The sequence below is a fragment of the Falco biarmicus genome, chromosome 17 (assembly GCF_023638135.1).
Source record: "Falco biarmicus isolate bFalBia1 chromosome 17, bFalBia1.pri, whole genome shotgun sequence".
Lineage (NCBI taxonomy): Eukaryota > Metazoa > Chordata > Aves > Falconiformes > Falconidae > Falco > Falco biarmicus.
Window position 1 is genome coordinate 1,420,526 of NC_079304.1, and position 20,947 is coordinate 1,441,472.

At 42.7% G+C, this 20,947-nt stretch overlaps 1 long non-coding RNA gene across 1 annotated transcript in view; it reads right to left on the bottom strand.

Moving 5' to 3' along the window:
- Positions 1-20,947, bottom strand: part of LOC130160077 (uncharacterized) — a 40,073-nt gene that overhangs the window by 5,212 nt on the left and 13,914 nt on the right. Inside the window, exons 3-4 of the long non-coding RNA XR_008825928.1 lie at positions 9,890-10,115; positions 6,820-6,965 (exon numbers count right to left, since the gene is read on the bottom strand). This is a non-coding gene — a long non-coding RNA (uncharacterized LOC130160077). The remainder of the gene's footprint in view (positions 1-6,819; positions 6,966-9,889; positions 10,116-20,947) is intronic.

Consider the following 20,947-nt stretch of genomic DNA (forward strand, 5'->3'; position numbering starts at 1 on the left):
CTAAAGCAGTGATAAGCATTTTACAAGCCAACAAAAAAAGTAAGGCTAGTTAAACTAAAACTGTCAGAAGTTTGATAAGTTGATTTAATATGCTGTATTTTAAAGAGCACCGTTTTAGTCATAGTCATTTTTATGAAAGGAAAAAGCTTTGGTTCACTCAATTTCTTTCTGTCAAATACACTGTAACTCTTAGCGGTGATAGAATAAATGATACTTAGTGAAACTGCTAAAATAGTCCCATGTATTGCATTAACCCCTAGCAGGGCTAAAAGAGCATCAGATTCTTTTCCAGCAGAGCATGTCTCCTGTGCAACTTGTACAATAAATCAGTATAGATTTTTTTTATTGCTTGCCTACACCAAAATCCAAAGAGCTGTATGAGAGCACTGGTCTGAGCAGTTATTTTGTTAACTGAACAGTAACACCGGTGAAGGGGAAACAGCACCGTAACTTTTTCTCAGACATAACAGCACTGAAATGCTTCCTTCTCTGTATTTTGGTTTACGATACTGAGCCCACTGAAATCAGTCAGGGTTCTCCCACAGCCTTCCGTGGGGGAAAGAGCCAACCTTTAGCAGCTGGTTTAGATGGAGCTGATGATCTCAACTAAGATCTAGCAAGCGCTCAGGTCCACAAAGCCTGGAGATCCTCAGCTCCCACTGAAACAAGGTACACTGAACCTGCCACATTTTGCCACAGCAAATCTCACAGCAGGAGATATGGAAATGCCCCTCGCCTCTGAAAATCGCTCCAAGTCAAACCACCATTAAAAAAAACCCAAAAACAAACAAAAAAAAACCCAACAAGAGTGAAGAGGATGTCTCCATCCAGAGTTCAGACACAATAGCTGCCGAATTTTGTGTGAGAATATTTTAAAAGCATTATTCCTATCTCCAGTAGGATCTTCCAACTCCAGTACACTATCCCAAGAGGGCATCATTATCATGAACCACAGCAAAGCTCCAAATCCTTTTTTCATAACATTCCTGAACGGTTTGCTCCACCCTGATTCATTTTAGGAAGCTGATAAGACAGCTGTGAAAATACACCATGTAAAGCACTCTCACATTACAAACCCACTGGCAGAAGCTGCACTTTTTTTTTTTCTCCCAAGGGAATAAAGATTGTTGTTTATTCCACTTTTCAAAAGGCATATGAACCAAAATGTAACCTTCTCTTAATTAACACCACCGGTATTGTTAAGTAGGTGTGTACTGATATAACATTTTGGCTTGCAATAATCAGCAAAGCAGCTGCCTCCAAAACATGTGTGGGCTACACTCAAAAGATTTTCTTATTATGAAAGGGGGCGTGGGTCTTTCCTTTTATGAAAATGCTCATCATTTTCACTGTTCCTCTTCAGTGTCTACTGTAACCATTACTGCATTTCTCATCTGACAGCTTCCTGTCACCAGGTGATAGCTAGAGAGATCTGCGAAGCTTGTGTGCTCACCCCAGCGCAGTACTGACAAAGCTTAACGGCATTTTTTTCAGAATCGTGTATCTTAAAAGCAAGAACGTGACCAAGATGCAGCTCGCTTGGCCTGTTATGCCGTGTTCTGTTTGTACACCCTTCCCACAGTCCTTCCCAACTGCTCTGTTATTTTACTGAAACTTCTTTCTTACGCTTTCGTGAGCTGCTGTTGTGTGCCATCAAGCTGTTGTTGTTTTACACCCTTGAGATGCCTGCCGCTCAGTGATAGATCCCTCTGCTAGAGACGTTAGCGCTCTGTGATGCGGCACAGGAATCCAAATCTTCAGGACAAATGACACTATAGACATACTTGAGCTGAATTTACAAAGTGAAAAATGATGCTTTGATGCTGCAATTCCTTTGTAACGGTCTCCTTACTTCAGCTGATCCCAGCTGTCTGCCAGCAGTTATTATCCCAACCCTTGCCTCTTTCTCTTCTTTTTTCGCACTGATACTTAACAGCAGCCCACACATGAGAGAGTCATTCCTTCCTCTTGGTCCAGATGTGATGCCTGCAGCCTAGACCTGCAACTGAGAAATAAAGTTTCACTTACAACTTAACTAGGCAACCCTGGAGAGCTACAGACTGCCTCCGCTACCACCGGACCTGCTGTGTGCATGCTCCCGGCAGAGGATCCCAGGAATATCTCCAAATTATCTGCATTAAAATGCATCCTGGGATGGGCAGGATGGGAAGGGCTCCCTGCCACAGCTTCCAGTTCCTTTTGCTACCATTTTAGCCAGAAGTAGAGTGAGTGAAACCTTCACCTAAGCAAATGTATCCCTTAGAGTGCAAAAAAAAAAATATGGAATGCAGTTTCTAAATGACCGTGTCACCTTACATGGATCCTGAGAAAAGGGAATTTGGGGGCTGGGTGCTGAACTGGAAGAGATGCACTAGAGGTGCTCTACTGCTTTGTCCCTAGGAAGGCTTTCCATGTGTAAATCCCTCCGGGAATACTATTGCTTTCCTCAGCATCCCATCCTAGTTGCTTTTGAAATCCACATGGGATTGTAAGCGGACAGAACCAATGACAGCGCGGCTGTGTGCCTCCGGCCTCTCTGGGGGTTTGTGCTCTGGAAAAGGGCGATTTGATAGAACAAACTGCTCCGTATGCAGCCAGTTATTGCCCGAGTGCTCCTGAATGAGCTGAAGGCCAGATAATTCAGGACACCACTTGAGCCCTACAACTCATGCCTATGGCTTTGTCCTGCCATTGTTTTCGTTATGAGTATCTGTTGTGTAACACCAGATACTTTACAGTTAATTTTTTTAAGGTAAGTCATATTTGAACAGAATCAAAAATAAGCAAGAGCTAAAATATCTGCAGTGCTGGGGCTGTGCCAAACACCCACAGATTCTGTACCCTGTACTCAAGCCTTGTCAAGTAGCTCAGCACATCTTTATTCTAATCATTTACTTTCATTTTATGCCTAACAGAGAATTGTCCTGATTACTCAAGCAAAGCACAGCAAGAAAAATACAGAAAACATTTGGTCAGCTTTGGGCACTTGGTGCTGCTACCAGAACTCTAACCTCCACAGCAGCCTTACATGGAAAAATGTAGGCATATGTGCAATGATACATGGCGCTCCCGACTCTTCTTCCACAAAGTCTTTTAAACAAGTAATCAGGTAACTCTAAGCAGTGAGGCAGCGGGAACTGTCGGAGGTTACAGCCTGACTCGCACAGCGGCGAAGGGCCAGTGGTCAGTAACTCTGGCAACGCGACTCAGTCCAGGGTTTTCAACCTGCGCCCATTTACAGTTGGCCACGTGGCCACGGTCGCCCAGGCACGGCACAAGATAAACTAAGCAAGTGCTTTTCTTTTACACAGACAAGCTCTGCGTATCTGCATAGACAGTGTTATGTGATAAAACATCCACCTCCACGCACAGAAAGAAGCCAGTGGAAAAGTGACCGGCAGAGAACACGCAGTGACCCAGTCGGGGAGCCAGGGCACCCTGACCTGCTCCCCCAGTGCTACCGGCAGCACCTGGGAAAAGGGAGCGGCGGCGGCCCTGACTATTGGCAACGCTGTGACAGGCACCAGCCCCTACAGACGAGTCCGCGCAGCAGTCTGCGTACATGGCATTTCTCAGGGGACCAGCATCACCCCTGGAACATTTCTGAAGCCTTTATAAAGAGTTAAAAAGTTGCTGTTCTAATCAGAATGGGTATAGAGCATGAGGAGACTCCGTCTAATGAAATTACGTCTCCAGGAATCTTAAGCATTAACAAATGCTTGTGTGTTGTGAGGAACTGAAGTTACTACTTTATTCATATTATAAATTAGTGATTCACCAGTAATCTGCGTGCCATTTTCAAGCATGTAAAAAACAAAACCCAAAAACCATATACGACAAGTGTTGCTACACTGGATGTTCTGAAGGCATTTGAAAGTAAGCACTCTGGCAGCGCCAGGCTGGTAGTAGGAAGGGAAAACAGAAAGGGGGGAAGAAAAAAAAGATGGTAAAAAAAAAAAAAAGGTGGCAAAAAAAGCCCCTAAAACACCATAAACAATGACACCACCATTCAACAGCTCTCACCGCAGCCATAGCTGTGGGGACACCTGCTATCATATCAGCTGGACCCGATGCAGCTGAAGCTGGGTTTTTCCTTAGGATCTTCCTAATAAATCTCTCCGCTGCAATAAACACTCTAAACTCATGACAACATGGTAATGCAATATCCTTATACAATGCCTTTAATGCACTGTGGCATAAGTGGCTTTGCCTAAAGATACCATCATAAGCTAAAGGGAAGAGACTGGTGCTATGTCTAGAAGGTGTGAATTCATGCCAGCCAGGTTTTCTCCTCTCCCATGAAAGGGCATACTGCAAACTGCTTCCCTCAAGGAGGCTCTGTGAGCAGAGTTGCTGTTTGTATCCACTGCAATTTGGAATTAAGAATGTTTCTGTAATCGGTCACCACAGTAGAAAGGTCAAAATATTTTTTCTAGTTCTTCTGATGCAAATATCACACTCAACAACAACAGCCCCTCACAGGAAGCATCAGTCAACTTCTTGCTTGAATTCATTTCTTTCTCCTAGAAATTTGTACTGTTGAATAATTCTTCCTATTAAAGAAAGATTTTTGGAGCAAATTTGAGGAGACACACTTAAATCTTTTAAGACAGACTTTCAACAAAGAAAGAATTAGCTACAAGAGGCAGTACAGCCCAACTGGCAGCAACACAGTGGATGCAGAGGAGAAGCCAACGTTTTCATAAGGGCTCAGTATTTAACTTTTCAGCTAATGTCAACACAGTAGGTAGATTTTTTTTTTCCCCCAGGGATAAGAACAAGCACCAAGAACGTAGGCAAAAGACTAGGAGGATACAGAGATCTATAAGGTAGAGCTAGCACACACACACTCTACAGGTTTATAGAGACAGACTGCAGGCACAAAGTATTATCAAGAGTTTGCTTTGATTTTAAAGCCCGTGCAACATAGGACACTTCTCCCAGAAGTGCCAAAATGCTTGTCCAACAGCATTCCGGTCTCTCAAATTTAGGAGGTAGCTTTCAAATAGGACTTGAGGCAACAAAGTTGGGCAGGCCATGAGACAGGATGAAAGCAAGTTTTAAGCACATAGAGATGAAAATAATCCAAGGGAACAATTCCTCTTCCACCGAGAAACCTCCTTGTATGCAAAATGCAAAGACAGTACCTTTTCTTTGCCAGAATAAAGACACTTGGCTTGACTAGGCAATGTGCAAAGAGAGACTAAATGTCATTTCTTCATATAGAGCTCAAACAGACAAGAAACACCCCTGACTAGTTTGTTCCAGTCAGGATCAGGAGAAAGACAGTAAAAAAAAAAAAACCCAGTCTGTTATTCCTGTGGATTCACTTTCCCCACACCCCAAATATGTTCACTTTTATAAGAGAGGGAGATCATTCACACACTATTGCTGAATGAAGAACAGCAGCCAGGCCACTGATATGAAGGAGAGGTGATCCGCCCCATTTGTTACTACAATCACTACAATCCCGTGATTAGGATGCACAGGGAACGTCGATGGCCCTCAGAGAACACTATGATAATGTGGTCATCTCAAAGGTGGAGTCTGGAAGAAGGGAAAAGGCAAGACCAAGGCAAAGTCAACCAGGACATCTATAAACTACCCATGTCAGGGGACTGCTGAGGGCTCCTGTTACTCTGGAGCAGCAGGTGTGCTGGACTGGTGGCTGACAAAGGTCACCCCAAATTGGTCATGATGAGTCCTTACAGCTAGAGATCTGAGAGTATAACCCCCAGTAACACTAGTGCTCTTCTACGGACAGTGCTTGAAGTGTGTCTACCACCTATCTTAGGCTATCTACCCTTAGACAGTAATTTCTAGCAGAGGTGGCTTACATGCTAATATTGAGTTAATGATTGACTCTTTAAGTGCTCCTGAGATTGTGTTGTTAATAAACCTGCAAAAGAGTGTGACCTGGGAGGCAAAAGTAACCTTGTAGAGTCCAGCTTTTGGAACAATAGCTTCAGGCGTTATGTCCTGAAAAAGTGTGGGTGCAGAAGATTAAAATAAGGGTAAGAACAACTAACTTGAGAAGAAAAAAACCCACCAAAACAACAACAACAAAAAAAACCCCAAACAATTGCCCAAATCAAAGCATTCAAGAGCTTGAAGCTAAGGCAGTCCTGAAAGGAAGAAGCCTGAAATAGTGCTTAAGAATTCAGATTTGAGCAGGAACTAGAATATTCTTATAGAGAATAAGCTGGGATTTCAGTGTGTCCTGGTGGAGCATTATCTCCGCTTTGTGCTTTGTTCCTTACATACAGGTAATAAATAGAGACTTCTTGTAGCTTGGCAAGATGATTTGCTCAAGGCTGGATTTATTAGAATAGGAAAAGTAAGCAAACGCAAAAAACCACCTCAGAGCCTGAGTAACTCTGATGGGACAGAGTCATTTGTTGAGGCAGCCGGACGATGTTTCTTTGTTGGAGGACAGCGGGGCCCTGGCAGGAGGCACAAGGAACCCAGGCTGGATTTATGGGAGAGAGGACGCTCACTGAGAGGCACATGGGGCCAGTTTCAGCTGGAGTTTGAAATATTTTTTCAATTATTACTCTTTTGAGCATAAGGCAGATAATTCTTACACCTTGGAAAAGGGACTAGCTAAATGAATGGCTGGGTACCAGAATTTCTGGAAAGCCACAGAGCAGGGTACAATACGTGCTGGACCCAGACTAACACAGAAAACAACGCACCCAGATAGTTTAAAATTTAGACACGTTTTTTTGTATGGCAAAAAGACACACTTAGAAGTTTTGATGTCACCTTTCAAAAGCATTCTTAATAGAGGCCTTCGGCATTGAAATTATCATCCCTTACCTTATACCTCCCTGGAAATTGCTTTTGGGGCCTTGTACAATGTCAGATGCAGTCAATGGGAGTGGTTTTTGAACGACTTCCAGGAGAGCCGTTAAAGGTCCTTCTTGGCTGCCTTCAAAACATGCTGCAAGTTTCAGCTATGAAACCTGTGTGTGTGAACAGAAAAACATCTGAGCAAGCTAGAGAGGAAAATATTCTTCAAACATGTTTTGCGCAGTCCTCCAGTAAGGACATAACACAACAGCAGCAAATGGCGGAGTTATATTTTTTTTTTTCCTAGTAATCCATTTGATGCTCAACTATGGAAATAATATTTATGACACTCAAGAAGCTTTAAGAGAAAGAAGAAGAAAAAAAAGAAAATCCCAGCAGCAGGAAAACCATTTACAAACTGAAATATTTGAGAATGATGTCATATTAAAAAAAAAAAGATTAAGAACAGCAAAACATGTAACTGGAAATGATAGAGAGAGTGAAATGTCTTTAAGATTTAGCATTTGAGGAATATGTAACAGGTTTTGCCAGGAATTAGTCACATACAGCTGCACAATCCCCATCCATCTATTTTTACCTTTTTTGTGGGCCAATAAAGAGCACTGTGTATTGTCAATCCTAAAAATAAGTGCTTAAGCTTTAAAAACTATTTGTGTCACAGTACAGAAAAGAATTATTATGTTCAAATTAACCTTTCTCAGATCTTTTGTAGCTTCAGCTGTATTAGACTGAGGGCACAGCATAACCTTTTCCTCACTTTCATACAGGAACAAGAAAAAACACACAAGAAAAAGGGTTGGACGGCCCTAATCAGAGACCTCCTTATCCCAGTCCTCCTGCTTTTCCATCCTATGAACTCTTTTCTCCAGGGGTTTTTCATCCCAGGGAAGCCATTCTACCCTGTAGTACACAGGTTTTTCAAGAGGTCACACTAGACACGTCCACAGTCCCCTCTTGGCCTTAAAAGCTCAAGGTGCAATTCTGGCTCCATTCAAATAAACAGCAAAACTCCCTTGCCTTCAAAAGACATTTCCCACTGTAAATTCCAGAGTCATTTGCAGAACTGTCCATCTGCTTAATTGTTTGCCCCTGTTGCTGGTTTCTGACAGCATTACCTTCTCTGCACACCTAATAGTGGATTTGCTCTAGTTACTTAGTTAATTAGCTTTCAGAGCATCTACTGTATACCAGGTAGGGGTATTTGAATGGCCAGCCTATAAATAGGCTTAATAATGGCTAAATAAAATAAATGCTAATTTCTTTCCCTACAGGCAAACTTCAAAAATTAGGGACATTTCTCCAAAGTAAGTTCTCAAACACACGTTTGCAACTGGCCCTAAATAGCCAGTGGTAATTATTTTTCTGGAGGAGGGACAGATTCCATAGGCTAAGGCGAGGCACCAGGTCTTCCCAACGCAGGCTCCACCTTCGCCACGCGATAAAGGCACCCCCATGCAACCCGCTCCTCAGCACGTGCCTCCCTGCCACGCGAGCCGTGCTGGGATCGTCCTGCATCGACACTGCCTCCTTTATACTTCCTTTCAATACAGGAAAAAACCATAATCTGACAAGTGCTGATACTGTAGTTCCAAACTCTCCTTATTTACTCACTGGAGTATTACTGGTATTGACAAACTGTTCTCCAGTGGGTCCCATTAAGCTAGTCTTTTATTCAGCCAACACTATTTCAACACAGCTTATTTATTCAGATGCCGTTGACATTTCCTACAGTTTGTTTCATTCGCTGAAGTGACACCGATAGGTGAGAGCGGGACAAATGAACACGTTTCTGACGCTACAACCGGCCACCAAAGCCAGCCAGAGCTCCCACAGCTCTCTGCATTTGTTTATAATACAGAGGAGAATTTTAGCAGCATTCCCTTTTGTTTTTCCTCTCTACATAGAAAACAAATGCTAAACCTTCTGGGGAATCACAGAATCATTTAGGCTGGAAAAGAGCTTTAAGATCATCAAGTCCAAGCATTAACCAACACTGCCAACTCCACCAAATCTTCAAGACCTCACTTGCCATTACCACGAGCCCTGCATTAACCTCATCAGCAACAACAACAGGACTGAAAAATCACGGTTTCTGGAACAGAGAGCTAAGCAGATGAGTGTTGCTCAGCTGTCGGGACAGTCGTTGAGGGTAGGAGCTGCCAAGCTAAAGAGATTTTTGCTTTCCAGCTAACAATTTTATCCATATGCAGTAAAGGTCCTCCCCTTTTTCCTTGCTTCCATCTGGCCTTCCAGATGCTATTTTTGCTAAGTGTATTCAGTACTGTAAAAAAGCCAAAGGTTCTTTACACCGGTAATTTAGCTATGTCTGCAACAGCTCCGTTGAAAATATCGCAGCTCCACTGCTGGGGCTTTTGACAGCACAGTGTAAACACGCAACTGCAGGCAAACAAGTTGAAAGTATAATGAAAGGATAACAGCTGGAAGACACGAGGCCAGTGCATTGTTCCCTCTGCTTTACGCAGTTACTTATTCTTGTGCAGTCAACTTGCCGTATTTCTAAAGAAACAGTGTTTATGTGTTTTATGCACACTTTGCCTATAACAACCCAACAGGTGATGCAAAAGAAAACGAGGCCTAGGGCAAAGACAGCTCAGGCACAAGCGATAAATCAAATCAAACGGGAGCCTCAGTTCCCTCATCCCCTGTTGCTTAAATCCTTGGCTTTGCAATTCTAACAGCATTTTCATTGTTTTAATGTCATTTTCTATAGCCTTTGGTTTGTTGCTTAGAGGCAATAGGAAAGGCAAATTCTCTTTCTCTCCTTCATTCTTCATCATCAGTAGGGGGAAGAGGTCAGAAAATTTTGATCAAAATATTTTTATAAGAAAATTTCATTTAATTTCAACTGTACTTGGAAAAAGATTGCTTCCAAACATGTTTTCAGGCTTTTGTAGAGTGAACTTTCCCTCCTGACATACTCACACACTTCACTACTATTCTCCAAACCTTTCCAACTGGAAGACAGTACAAATATGTGGGAAACACTGTCAAGCTCTGGAACATTTTCCAAATGAAAATATCTTTCAGTTTTTGAAGTAACACTTGCAGTACTTACCAGGTGTTAAATGTTTGATGTGTTGATTTTTAAAGTGACGGTATGACCCTGAGGCTGGTTTTAGGCTATTTCGGTACAAAATGTCAGGTTCCTGCTCCAAAGAAGACTCTAGAGCTCTTCAAGACCAACAGCCTTGTTTTTAGGATGGAAAAGAGAAGGCTGCTTACACGAGGGGACGTCGACACCTTCCAGTCTCAACTGAGCAGTGGGGCTGAAGAACCCCAGCCTTACCAACATACAGAGAGACAGACTGTATCACTACATTATCTTAAAGATCTGTGGTAAAAGACATAATATATGAGTAGATAATGCATTTTTTTTTTCTTTAATCAAGCATTAAATGCAGAAGCTATGTGATTACATGATGAATTATGCGGTAATATTATGACCCTGCAGTAAAAATGGAAATTCAGTGGGCAGTATGTAAACTGTAAGTTTTCCTAAAAAAACACCTGTAAATATCTGCAGAGGAAGCAGCATCCTGGAAAACAATGAGTCATCAATCTTTTTTTCCTTCCCTTGACATACTGAGCACAAAAAGGAGCTAACACAGATAGTAGCTGCTAGCATGTTTGCCTTACACCGATTTCTTCATGTCTAGGAAGAAAAGGAATCCTTTAACAAAACAATAGAGAAATATTTGTCCTGGTACCTTTGCTTTTTTTCCCCTCCCCTCCTGAGATGAAGCATTCTCATTTCCAGTCACTTACTCCCTCTGTGTTTTGGCTTTTGATGTTGTGTTTCTCAAAATCCATTAAAGCAACATTTTGCCATGAAGAGATTCCCACATACCTGGAATACATTCAAACAACACTCTGGGGGATGACCATCACATAAAGAGCCGTTAATGTAAACATAATTTAGTCAAATGTATATGTCTTACCAGGATGGATACTTCCAGCGTAACTCAGATCGGGTAGCATGCTAACTTACAAGTGGCTCCATTTAACCTAATGGCATCATTTACGTAATAAATTAGGGAAAGGTTTCCAACAGTGATAGCCACCTGGCAAATCTGTCCATGACACTCGTGAACAAATATTTCAAAATAAACTCATACAGAGTCCTGATTTTACCTGGTATTTGGCATATTCTTCCTAATCTGGTTCTTACTATTTAATGGGAATACAGGCAGAGGAATGACAACGAGTGCAGCGTTGCGGATGTGTACGTACAAATATAAGGCCTTATTCCACCTGAAGCAGCATTAAGCTCATGGTATAAACAGAGTGAAAGCGCTGCAGTAAATAAAGGATAGACCTGCCTTATGCAGGACACCTTTTCATGCCCTTATTCCAGCTTTGTTTCTCCATGCATGTGCGGGAAGGAGTGCAACAAAGGGGTCAAGTATTAAAAGCTTCATTCTGCGAACGAGAGCGAAAGGCAGCTCAAGAATTGAAAACATGACAAAAGCAACCCAAAGTTCTATCTTCAGTGCTACAACAGCTTAGTTACGTTGCACCTCACCCTATAGCACCTGCCACGCCACACCAGGCGGGGAGGGAGAGAGCCCAGCAGGCAGATGTGCACGCGCGGGGCCTCTCCGCGCCTCAGCTCTGCTCCACACCTTCTGCCCATGCCTCACCCCGCCTGGTGCCAATGATTACCTAGGAGATGATCTTAATCTTCCTCTTCTCTTTCCTGTCTTGGGGCTTATATTCCTTTCCTAGATTGTAAACAATGCATGATATTTAGCTTGAAATGCAGCATATATGTAGCTAGAATTTTCTGACAAATATAAGGATTTTTTTTTCATCTGATCCATTTCAAATACTACAGTCATTTGTAATGCGTATTGATACCTTATCATGTTGGTATTGAGTCCTTAGCCTCACTGTGATCAAATACTTAAAACAGAACTAATAAATTGAATGTAGACTTTAATTCACTGCCACTCCTTTACAATCTACAGATAAATTATACAGGCAGAATCCCTCCAGAAGTATAGAAAAGAACAGACTTTAAACTGGATTGACAGCAGTGGTCATTCACAGGCAGTAAGTATCCACTCACGTATTACACAGACTGCGGATAAATGGGAAATTGTTACCTTCAGAGCTGTCAGTTCCTCACCTGACATTTACTACAAAAGATTAAAAGCACCAGTTACAGCTGACAACAGACTGGATTGAAATTGTACAAAGTATGAAGATTCAGAACCTGGGCTGCTTCAGCGAAGCCTGGGACACACGCACCTGATTACAATAAGGATGGTCTGTTATTTTGAAGGTAATAAAAACCTATGCTCTCAAAACAACAAAGATCAGCTTTCACAATCTTTTTGCTAAATAGGTGGGATGTGAAATTACTTCCCCTGACAATGAGCATTCCTGGGGGAATAGTAAATGCACAGCACAACACAACAGAAAACTTGAAATAAAAGCACAGAGGGCATTTTTAAGTGTCATCATTTGTTAATGTTGACATGTGACTAATCACAGTCAATTTAGGGTTGATGTTAAGTTTGTCATTTTTACAAGGATTGAGTAATGTTAAATATCACTGTGGGCAGGTGTGATTGTTATTTAAGGGAAAATTGATACAAGATATGAAGGGCCACATCTACAGTTGGTGTAACAAGTCAGCACTGCCCATTTCAGGACAGTGGAGTGACGCCAAACTAAATCATCTAGTAACCTGTCTTGCTGTATCCAAATTAATTCTTACATGCTGTTAAAAAACCCCAAACCCAATAAAAACTGTGCAATCAAAAATAATATTTGCATCTGATTCAAGAAGTATGTGCACAAATTAACATCAGGCTTTGGGATATACAAATTCCACAGCCAAGGTTAGGGGCTTGCCCTTGAAAAATTAAACAGATGCCTTAAGTTTGGTTTGCTGTTCCCTTTTTTTTTTTTTTTTACTCTGGTTAAAAGCACTGACCAGAACCAGAGTCAGCAAACCAGAAAAGACAGGCACAACATCAAATCTGGTACTTCGCAGACTACCTTTGACTTCTTTGACAAATAACACTCTGCAATCCAAACTGCAGGATATCCTCTGCATGCTTGCCTATCCTGTCTTCTGGAATATACTACAGGAAGATTACTAGAGACAAGAAGTCACAATTTCTCTGCAGCACCAAATGTATCAAGTCCTCACTGCTCATTTTCCTTCTTCAGAGGACAGAAAGAGTTGCCACCACAACAGGTCGTTAACTGCCTTCTTGGAACATCAATGCTTAATAACCTAACCCATAGGCTGACATGGTTTTCGAGCTCCTATGCACTCATGGCTCACACATGAAATGAGAAGGAATGGGTTACTCCATATGAAAGGTCATAAAAAGCACGCAGTCGACTTGCTGTGGATGTTTAGGAGCTGGCTCAAAACAAGACGCTGGCAGGTTGCAAGTTGCAACCACTGGGAATAACGTGTTACGTTCTTTCCTCCAGCTGCCGCTGTTCAGGAGATCTGTAAAATACAAGGAAATCTACAATACAGTTCAAAGCCAGCAAATCAATGTTTTTCCCTGCGATTTCATCTCAGCTTTATTCTGCTGCTTTGAACGTGGGTGCTATGTTGCACGCCTCGATCCGTGGGTGTGCAACATCTCACCAGGACCCCACCTCTGCAACACACACTTCAGTGGTCTCGTAAGAGACTCCTACTTTGACACCCCCCATTTACAGCCTGTCATACCTACCCTTGGCAGGTCTCTGATACAACAACGTCCAAGTTAACTTTAAACATGCACATAGTTTTAGCAGCTTGAATAGGAGGGGTTGTGAGCTTGAAGTTAATCTTTGCATAAACTATTTCCTCTTGTTCAAATCAAGGTGACTGTTCTTGGCAATATGGACTATGCCGTTGTTATCTGTTTGTCTCCCAGGGGGACCTGACAGGCAACCTCAGGTAGGATAAGACTACAATGTAAATATTTAACACAACTTTACATTTTAATTTCATCATCCATCTTCGTAATGATTTCTTAAGCTTTACTAATACACATCCTCCTCCACAAGGCAGGATATTATCAAAAGCCCTCTGAAGTGCAGGGATGATAAAACCACAAAAGGAACCAGTATCAGAGCAGGAACTAGAAGAAACTTTCACAAAGCATTTCAACACCTGTGGTTCAGGAGGCTTGTCCTGAAACATGACATCTGATCAGCTGCAAACCTGGGAAGCTATGGATGCATCTCTTTTCACACGGTGCAGATGGCAACACTTTAATTACTCTTCAGCATCACGTGTTGAATAGAACATTTTATTTATTTATTTATTTTTAATAAATGGACTGTTGTCTTCGCCTTCCTATGAACGTTCCCACATTGAACATTCAGCTACAGGAAAGAAGGAGGGGGAAAAAATCCCCATGAAACAGGGATCTTTCTGTAGCCCTCCACAGTAATTACTTCACACCAAAAAGAGAGAAGTTGACAGAATGAACATATGATCCAAATCATGGGCAATATTAAAAATCACCAGCTGCATTTCCTAGTTACAGGAGCATAGGATGGGGTTGCTTGGTAACAGCCTGCCAGCTCCAGCCACGCTCCGCTCGGAAATCAGCCATAAAAGGAACTCCCATGCCATTGCAGCGTTGCCACGGCAACGCGCAGAAGTGATGGATCCCAAGTTAGAGACACACCTTAAGCAAGAATATGTTTCCTCTCATTTGAAACACTTTCCAATCCTTAAATACATGGAGTCTGCCATTCTAAATAGCTCCCAGCAAGGCGAACTTAGGGGGTTTGTTGTTAGCGTTCACATCATTTGAGACTTTGCACATGTAGTAAAGCAATTAGCAAGGACAAAACCCGACGTAATGTCTGCAGCACTGGATTGCAAGCACTTCATCAGCAAGGTACAGCACACAGCAGAGGTGTAGCTGCATTCTTGCGGTGCATTAAAGCACAGGAGGAGAAGGGTGCTGCATCTGGCAGGCGCGAGCTGCAGTGGAGCCGCAGGGCGTAAGGTGTGGGGCTGTGCATTTAGCAGAGGCGGGTTTGGGCTGCGGTGCTGCAGGCTCCCCCGCAGCACTGCCGGAGCGTGGGATCTGTCTGACTGCAGGTGTCGGCCGCGCAACTTGTCTGCTATCGGAGCGAGGCATCTGCTGCCATGTCAGCCCACAGCCAGACAGCCCACATAGCTGGGAGTTTAAAGCACAATTTAACTGACCAAGCAGGGACGACGTGCAGTCAGGTGGGGCAAATCACACCTTTGGGTGCCTGACCACGAACTTGCCCTCCAGGACTACTGAGCGACCCAAGGTAAGCAGCTCAGACATGGATACTCGTGTTTGAGACACCCGCTTTTGATCTGATAGATCCTACCCGGACGCCAGCCCGCTGCACACAGCTGTAACACAGATGTATCAGAGCATCTGACTGAAAACCTGTCATGTCCTAAAAAAACAGTTTGATGGGGGGAAGGTTAGTAACACCACGTGGAAGCGTAAGTTTGTTGGCTCCTAGAAGTAAGTTCTCCCCTTAAAGCCGAAGTGTGACGTGGGTTTGCAGGACATCAGCTTTAACCCAGCGTGCAATTCCTTCACTTCTAGCAGCTGCTGTCCTCCACCTCATCCCCGCACAGTGATTATCCCACATGCACCTTGACAGGGAGCTTCACTTTTCAAAGTCAATCAGTGCCAGCTTGTAACAATGTCAAGTCCACATTCATCTCGCTGGTGGTAGCCAGATCCTCAGGCAAATACCATGTGCGAATGATTAGGACAGACACAGAGCTTCTCTTTCTGTTACTGTGACATGCCAATGACTGGCAACTGAGTACAAGGTGGGTAATAGAAGCCGAGTTCTTTCTTTCCTGAAAATGTCTAAAACAGCCCCGCAAACCAAAATTATAAAATAATTATACTCTGCCTTGAGCTGAACACAAAAAGGTTATTCACTACAAAGCCCTAGCAACCATCTTACCGTTAAAGAAAAAGAAAGCAGACTGCCAAAGCAGTAATGAAATGACACACAACTGTTAATTTCACGTTTGTTTTTCAGAAGTCTGTAATAATAACTAGTAATTCCTTACAAAGCATCCATTCTTGCTCCCTAATTCCCACCTAAGGATATTAAAAGACTTAACCATTCCCTAGCTGTATCTTTCAGAAAGATAATGTCCACTTTATTCCTTAAGGAAAAATACACAAATCCTTTTTTAAGGGAAATAATCAAATTTATGAAGGCTCTATAAAAATGCTCAAGTGAGTCCAAAGGGCTTCGCAGGACCCATAATGACATCTGAACAGAGATTAATTTCTTCTGTGGTCCAACGAGAAGTGAGTTTGATGGCCTCAGCACAGTGCTTTGTATCAGAAGGTCACCTTGCATAGTCTTACCAACCCTGAGCAGAAAAGAACTGCACTACACCAGACAAAGCTGCACAGGTTTATGCTGGAACAAGCTGAAAATATACAATTTTGTCGTCACCATTTGCGTGTCTTTCAAGAAGACACGTATTTATTACCAAGTAGATAGAGATCCGGAAATAATAGCAAACAGCAAAGGCAGGCAGGATTACGAATAGCTCTTCTAATTGTGTTGCAACATGATGTTACTGCATAATCAAAAAGAATTCAGTTCCAGAAGCAGAAATCTCTGTGCAGCTCCTGTGATCAGCCACTTGGGAGAAAGAACTGCCTCAAAACATTGATCCTGCTGACTGACTCAGGATTGACATTAACAGGCCTGCTAGTCTCATCCAGCTGCCAGCTGCCTTTATGTATGTAGGAATAAACTGGGCTACAAAGATACTTGTGGCATCAAAAAAAAAAAAATCACATTCACATATGGTACCTACTCGACAAAAACAGATGCAGGCACATAAATAACACGCAGTTTAAACAGGGAGACTCTCTGGTGAGCAGCTACCAATGAATGGCTACTGCCGTTACCCCCCGCATCCCCCCCACGGTCCGCTGCAGTCCCAGTTACAGACGCTGCCTTCTCGGAACAAGGCAAAGAGCGAGAGAGACTTCTGGGTTTAGCCTGGGAAGTCCTGACAGGCCTCGGCCGGGGTGGTGCCTGCAGAGGCTCAGCCCCTATTTGAATTCCTGGAGCTTCCAGAACTGAGCTGAAGCTCCTGTTTTCCACAGGGCACGTGCAAGCCATTCGCCAGTGCACTGCAGAGCCCAGACCCGGGGTGCAACGCCTCAACCTTCTGCCTCTGCTGTTCCTCTGGGCCGCCCACGCTGCTGGCCAGAACGTCAGCCCTCCACCGCGGGTTTGGTCCCCAGTGCCAATTCCAGCTTGATACTCCCTAGGAATTTTGAAATGTAACCTACAGCACAATACCATAAACACTTGCTAGTACTGTATACTGTCTAATAAGCAATTCAATGAGCATTATATTTTTATTTACATCTGAAAGAGCTGCAGTAAAAAAATTCTGGGCAGGCTATGCATAAATACATGAAATTGCTCCTACTTCACTAATGAACTATTGTGTGTAATAAAATTAATCTCATTCCACCCATGATATATCTGGTTTAATTTCTGAAGCAGGGAAATTTAGACACATGCAATTTGTAGAAGGGGGAGCCAAAATTCAAGAGATTCACTTTAAATCAATCAGGCAGTTGTTTTATTTATATAGCACCCTTCAGAAAAATTATCCAAAGGCACTTTACAATGCAAAAATAACTCAACCTGGCAAACTTCCAGGAGGATTGCTGCTGTTGATCGTGCCTTAAGACACCACTTGTATGGCAAACGGGTTCCTTAATCAATGCATGCTTTTTTTACCCAAATTTGCTTTATATCCTAAAGTTACAACTACAGTCACTCTAAGCAGGTATTTGCTGAGAGTTCATTCACACAGCTTGCATGTTGGCCAAAACCAGCTGTTCTGTGGGCTGGTGACACACCTTCCTCACTCCGCGCCTCATGCTTCCAGGACAATAATATTCACTCCCATGCTCTAGGCAGGGTTCTCAGTCATTTTGTTTCTGCATTTGAGGAAGAGATGGGTGTGGAAAGGAAGCTGTCTAAGCCTTTCTTGCATTCTGCATGTTCTGGTGCAACACAGGTCTGTGTGTACTTAACGTAACATACAAGACCGACGAGCCTCAGAACTGAAGCTCACATGAAGCTTTATGTAAAATACTTGCACAGCAGACTCAAAACCAAAGCTGAGCTCCCGGAAACAAAGCAGGGCTCTGAAGCAGAGCCTCAGGAAATGCAGCTCTCCACTGACTTGTGCCAGCAAGCCCTGTACATTTTCATTATTTATATAGAGCTTTAGATGAGCAGAGCAATGTGCACTAGGTAAAACGTACTGTACAAATAAGAGTCAGCTTCAAAAATTTACAGTCTAATGGCACCAAAGGAGCACAGAAATCAATACAAAACATACACAGGATGATGTATGGCATTTTGAGTTGGAAAGCAGCTAGAAATAGGTTCAGTCTTACGAATCATTTTTAGAAAAAAAATGTGTCTTTGTGAACTCTGCTTGCACAGCTATTCCAAGCACATGGAAAGGCTTAGAACAAAGGAAAAAGCACAAAGCCAGCAACAGTGAGAAGGGAGGGAGAGGGAGAGAAGGATCATGAACCATACAGGACTTAAAGGACTTAGGAAGCTGAAGGAGCTACGAAGATACATAGGGGGAAAGAGCTCAATGAATGGCTCAAGGATCTGAACCTGATGAACAAGGCAATGCAAGGTATCTTAAACAAAGGACATGCCCAAGTGAAGTGAACCCTGGGATGGCTGGTAAATGTTTTGCTTTTAGTTTTGAATTAGATACCCAATAGTGAATCTGGAGTTTAAAGCTGTGCTATAAAATGAATTTTAAAATAAAAACAGTATCACAGACATTTTAATATATGCATCTAGCCATACAGGATTAGTTTCAAACTTCTGTGTTTTCCATGTGGTTTTGTCTCGTTTCTCTATAGCCTTCGAATGAACTGTTAGGTTCAAGCTAAAATTTAGCCTCAGCTGTCATAATCTTCACTACTTAAAAATATCTCCCCAAGCATTAGAACTAGCTGGAGAGAAAGATCCTCAACAGGTACAATGCAACAAGTAGATTTACTCTGCAAAGCTAGATGCTAAGGGCTGGGGTGTTTTTTCAAGTATTTTTTCACATTCTGGATAAAACCTGGTGTGCCACACAGGCAGACCTGATTAACGGAGGCATTCCATGCAAAAGCATGATTAATGTGGTACTTCACTAACCTGGTGGTGCCCCTCCGCCCGAGTGGGATACATGCACAATTAATGACCGCACCTAAAATCCTCTTCATGGGGAGCGATATCCCTACAGTAGATTAAGACCTTGACTACAGCATTATCTTTGCTGCCTGAAGATGTTAACCTTCTCTTATCTCTACTCTGCCTAAAAACCTTTATTAAATTGTGATCTTCCACGAGCTAGTCTCTGCCCTAAGCATGCAGAGCTCCTGGCGTTAAGGAAAATACAATCTAGCAGTAACAGTGCGTGCAGAAGGACAAAGACACAGCAGAACTAAGGTTGCAGAGCACTTGTGTGTACAGTACTTATGTTTATAAAATAAGGTGCGTATTTAAAGGTGAACAGCAGGATCTGTTAAAAAATTTAACTCTCCAGTTTCTTGCTAGTATCGCTTTGTTAGGTATACAGCAATGCTAAAGGCTCCACAGTATTTTCCTACTGATTAGATACCATGAAACTACATGCTCTAAGGGCAGGGGGAGGGGGAGCAGATTGGTAGTTGTCGGCATTGATGCAAAATAGACCCTGAATGGCAGACAGTAAATCCAACACAGGACCAGGACCAGAGACCTGCAACATCCCAAGAGAAGCCCTGGTGAGAGGCAATAGCTCTTGTCTTCTGGCTGCCATCGAATTGTAAGTCTAACAGCAACAGGGACACTCCGCTTTCCACAAAAAGCGAGATGCCACCAGTAAAGCGATCTTTCCTCTTCAAAAGACAATGTCTCCAAGTTCCTGTTAAGTTTCTCCCAACACATTTAACATCTAATTTGGGACAGGAAAAATAGAGACAGGCTAGAGCCCTTTCTTTCCCCCAGGAAAGTCTGCCAATCCCTGTGTTACAACACACATACCACAGAATTACACTTACTGCATCTGCTTCTTGGAAATAGAAGTAGTGAGCTACAAAGCTAGAAAAGGTGAGGAAACTGAAGAACCGGTCCTCCTTTGTTCTACAGGGAGCTAGCTACTCTTGATGTTTTCGTGGGAACGATGCTCAGCAAGCTGGCACAGGACCATGCCAGACCAGGAGAAGAGAGAACTTGCTCTATGCTTTCACCTTTTGAGTTCTCAGATTGCCAAAACATGCATCAATTTGTCAGACAAAATTTAAAGCTCATTCAAGCAATTCAGAATTCCCCTTCCTCCTCTCAAACGAGCTGGCCAGAACACAAGAGAGGAGGTGACACAGCAAAGAACAGCTGGGTACAGAAAAGCCCTTCAGTGCTGAGGACTCCGTTTTTTGATTTTCAACCGTTTTGTGAGATTTTTTTTTTCACATTACCTTTGGTTGGTTTAAGGCATGTTGTTAAACAAAGCTAACTTTCCCTTTTTTTCTGGGTAGAATACCAAACCAATGACCACTAACAGAAGGGAAAGCATAGGAATCAAAACCAAGGGGCTCAAACAGTTCAGCAGCACTGTTTTTTTCATGAGAAGGATAAATAGACTGATTGTTTTTTTCTAATGAAAAGAACATTTTGTGCATATTTACATATATGCACTAGTGTACCTGTAAGACTCAAGCTTGTAATAGCCTCTCTGCTTGTGAAAACATTGCATACAAAATGTTCGGTGAGCTTGAAAACATTTTGGCAATCACTTTCAGAGGCCTGTAAGCCTCTGAAAATGACAACAAGACACAGAAAATGAACTCCTTAATATCCACAGGGCTTTTAACATTTATGTTTGCCTCTCCTTATAACCTTCTGAAAACAGGGGGTGGGGGGGTGGGGGCGGTGGGGAGTGTAAACCAGAAAAATATATTGCATTGCAGTTGGAAGAATGAAATACATCTTTCTGCTCTTAATGAAGTTAATGCAGAGTATATAACTGACCGAAACTAGAACATGACTGATTCAGTCAATGTCACACACTGACACAACCACTGAATATCCT